The sequence below is a fragment of the Cucumis melo genome, chromosome 12 (assembly GCF_025177605.1).
Source record: "Cucumis melo cultivar AY chromosome 12, USDA_Cmelo_AY_1.0, whole genome shotgun sequence".
In the NCBI taxonomy this organism is placed as follows: Eukaryota; Viridiplantae; Streptophyta; class Magnoliopsida; order Cucurbitales; family Cucurbitaceae; genus Cucumis; species Cucumis melo.
Genome location: NC_066868.1, coordinates 11,046,705 through 11,050,633, shown reverse-complemented (window position 1 = coordinate 11,050,633; position 3,929 = coordinate 11,046,705). Strand labels below are relative to the sequence as shown.

Here is a 3,929-nt window from a genome sequence, read left to right as displayed (position 1 = left end):
TACAATAGAGATGTAAAAAAGATTTAACACATTTTGAATAATTGCACGACACTTTCAAGAGTAACACTTGAATACATTTTAAGACAATGTAAATGCAATCATCTACCATTTCATTCTCTTCATACACATAAAATGAATTAATTTTTTTAAAAAAAATAATAGTAAAATATTTTAGTATGTTGACAAATTATAATTAAATAATTTTGCGGAATGCATAAAGATGTAGATGCAGCCTAAATACACCTTATAATTCACCTACTTTTTATATTACAAGGAATCAATTACTTGACTACTATTTCAATATTAATTAAATATCTTCCATTTTAGAAAAACAACCTAATTTTGAACTTAACAAGTCGATAAACGACACCATCATATCTTAAGATATTGAAATAGAATAAAAACAAAATTCCCAGTGAGTTTGAAGAGAAAAAGAAAATAATAGAATTTAAAAAGGTGAATCCTTTTCTTATGATCAAATATGGGTTTGACTTGTTGTAGTAAATTGCAATAAAGAAAAATGTTCTTCAAAATTCATACCTAAACATGAAGACAACAAACAAAAAGAGCCATTGATCTTATGGCCCCCCTCCACTCTCGATCCTCTTTCTCTTTTTTTTTTTTTTTTTTTTTGTTTTTTTTTTTTTGAATTAGGGTTATCTCCTATAGTTAGTGTCCTTACAAGTTGATGTTTGGATTGGAATGAAACCCCTTTGCCCCAAATCATGGGTTTTTACAACTTATATGTGGGTCCCTTCTATACACACACACAAATTCATGGGCTCTACTTTTTTTCTTTTTTCTCTTCATTATTTTGTTTTGGGAGCCATGCATGTTTCTGTATTTTCTTTTTCAAATCAATTTTAGATTTTTTGTGTGTGTTTCTTTAAAGGGAAAGTATATTGTACAATGATATAGTCTGTAAATGTAACGCCCCAGTAGATTAGAGTTCCATTGTTCACCTCAAGAGTATTTTATTTTTTAAAGTGGTTATGAAATGAGATTTATTTTGACTTACACTTAATTAAGGTTAAAATTTTCCTTGGCTTGGTATTTAATTGTTGAGGTTTAAGAGTGAAATAAATTAATTAATTGTGAAGCAACAAATTAATTAATGCCTTGGAAAGGGTCAATGGTAGCTTTAATGAAGAGAGAGAGAGGAGAGTTGCCATTGGACTAAAGTAGAAAAGAAATTAATAATAAAAGAAGAAAAGAAAGTAAATTGGTGTGGGTGTTAATTTATTTTTATTTCTTTATTCTTTTATTCTTTAAAAAGGGGGCATTGGGAGGCGTGAAACTCATCACCTTCCCAAGAAAAACCCTAGCCCCACTTTGCTCCCACCATAGCCGCCGCCACTCTCCGCCGCCGCCGCACGCCGCCGCACGCCGCCGCACGCCACCGCACGCCACCGCCGCCAGCTGCGAAAATAACCCTCGGAGCCGGCCGTAGTAGAGCCGAACCACCATCCCAGCCGCGCCGCGTCTGCAAGCCGAATCCGGAGCCGCTCCTCATCCGCGCAGCCGAGCGCCGTATCCGCAGCCAGCCACGCCGCGCCGCGTAGATCCGACGCAGCGCAGCCGTGACTCGTCGAGACAGCCGAAGCCAGCCAGCCGCGCCGCTCCGATCGAAGCCGAAGGGAGCCGCTTCGATCCGCGCACAGCCGTCTCCCGCAGCCGCCACTCGAAGCCGATCCGCCGCGCGTGCCTCCAGCCGTCGAAGCCGAACCCACGTTTCGGCCGACGCCCGAACCCGAAACCGATCCGCGCCCGCTCGCCCGAAACCGACCCGCGCCCGCTCGCCCGAAACCGAACCCGCTCCACGCTTGCGCACGCCCGCTCCGAGTCGCAAGCCGAGCCCGCGCGCGCCCATCCCACGCCACGAGTCGCGCCGGTCTGCACCACAAGCCGCGCCGCGCCGCCTGCACTGCAAGCCGAGCCGCGCCTCCTTGCTGACGCGAGCCGAGCCGCACGCGCAAGATCCTTGCGCCAAGCCGAGCCGAGCCGATCTCTGTCTCCTTCCAGCCGAGCCGCCAAGCCTAATTTGGCTCCTTCCACCTAATTTTTGGTAATTAAATCAATTATTTTGGCATTATCCAGTAAGATTCAATATTTTGGGCACTAGTTAATTTAATTTGGAATTAAATTGGATCATTTCTCTTAAGGGACGTCTTGGACCAAGTAACTGCTGCAGCGGGGGATTTCTTCAGTAGGGGCTTGAGCACTGCAATCTCCTTCTAGGGTAAGTCATTTCGAATGAGTTTTGAACCGTTAATCGTGGGCGACCTAATTACGAATTTTGGCATATTAAACAGTTAGGACCTCGTCGCTTGGAAAGCGTACTGCCTCGCGGTTAGGACTCGTCAAGTAAATCTCCAGGTAAGAGATTCTACTACTAGCTCCACGCTTAGAAATATGAGATGATGTATACTCCAATTTTGCATGTTGGGGATTGGACGGTACGATGCCTGAAATCAATGTTAGTATGATGTAAATGACGGTATGGCTATACTATAGCCTGTTATGTGTGGCGAGAGCCGTTATAGTTATACGACGAATGTCGAGACGGAGAGGGCAGAGATGATTTATATGATATGTTATATGCTGATGCCATGTGTATGTATACTGCACTTAGGGTACCTGTTAGCTCGATCTGTTAGAGTCGTACCTGCATGGGTGTCCTTCGGGATCGCCACCTATTGAGGACTGTGTGGTCCGACGGGACGCCAGTCTAGCATGGATATAGATATGACTCGAGTGACTCGACGGGGTCCTCGCATCCCGACTGTCCTAGGTGTCCCTCGGGGCACCGAAGACCAGAGTTACGTTCCTACGGGAGCGCATGATTGCACGTGTTCGAGAACGTGCCAGAGATTGGGTACCAGTTATCAGGACTCTAACAGGAGGTTAACAGGCACCTAGTGGGACTAGTAGTGGGTCCCTTACTGAGTATTTTTATACTCACTCTCTTCGTTTTATGTTTTCAGGTAGAGGACGGGGCAAGGGCAAGGGCAAGCCGGCGAGCGACCCGAAGTGAGACCGTGGAGGGCCATAGGGACTACCGCTTCCGCTTATTCTTATTTCAGATTTTCGCGTTTGAAATTGAGTACTTTACATCACTTACCATCTTTTATGTAGATAGGGCCCGAGTAGGATTTCAGATTGCTTTTACGTTTCTGCATGACTACCTTGTTTGAATTTTATAAATAAAATTTCTTAAACCGTATGCGTTTTGAAATTTTTTCAAGACTTAAACCACTTGTTCTATATTGGTAATGACTTCGATTCAGTATAAGGAGTCGGGTCGTTACAGTTGGTATCAGAGCACAGTGTTTTAGGTTCTGTAGACTGACCTACGATGTAAGTCATTTTTTTTGTTTTGGTTTTACTTCACCCTATGGCTATACGGTCCTTCGGCACTCGCCAGGTATGTCTAAAGCCTTGCTAATGTTAAGATTACAATTTTGCCTGAATAGTCTAAGACCTAGATATAGGGTGTTAAGTTCTCGTGGTGAAAAGTTTGTTGGTGAATTTTAGGGAGAATGCCGCCACGTAGGGGTGCACGCCGAGGAGGTGGTAGGGGAGGCAGAGGAGCCGGTCGTGGCCAGCCGGAGGCGCCACCTGTTGCACCGGCAGTCGACCCAAACGCACCGGTCACCCAGGCGGATCTCGCCGCGATGGAGCAGCGTTATCAGGACATGCTGCAAGCTGCTTTGGCGCCCTTCCTTGCCGCCCAGCAGAACCAGGCCGCCCCTGCTCAGGCCCAGGCCGCCCCTGTTCCGGCTCAGGCCGTCGCTCCTCCAGCCCCTGAGGAAGCTCAACCAGTACCAGTTCAACTGTCGGCCGAGGCGAAGCACTTACGGGATTTCAGGAAGTATAATCCCAAGACCTTTGACGGATCCATGGACAACCCCACAAAGGCCCAAATGTGG

At 45.8% G+C, this 3,929-nt stretch overlaps 1 long non-coding RNA gene across 1 annotated transcript; it reads left to right on the top strand.

Moving 5' to 3' along the window:
* The first annotated feature begins 1,602 nt into the window (after positions 1-1,602).
* Positions 1,603-2,941, top strand: LOC127144257 (uncharacterized). Its single transcript, XR_007815858.1, has 3 exons — positions 1,603-2,065; positions 2,163-2,239; positions 2,313-2,941. It is a non-coding gene; the product is annotated as an uncharacterized LOC127144257 (long non-coding RNA).
* The last annotated feature ends 988 nt before the right edge of the window (positions 2,942-3,929 follow it).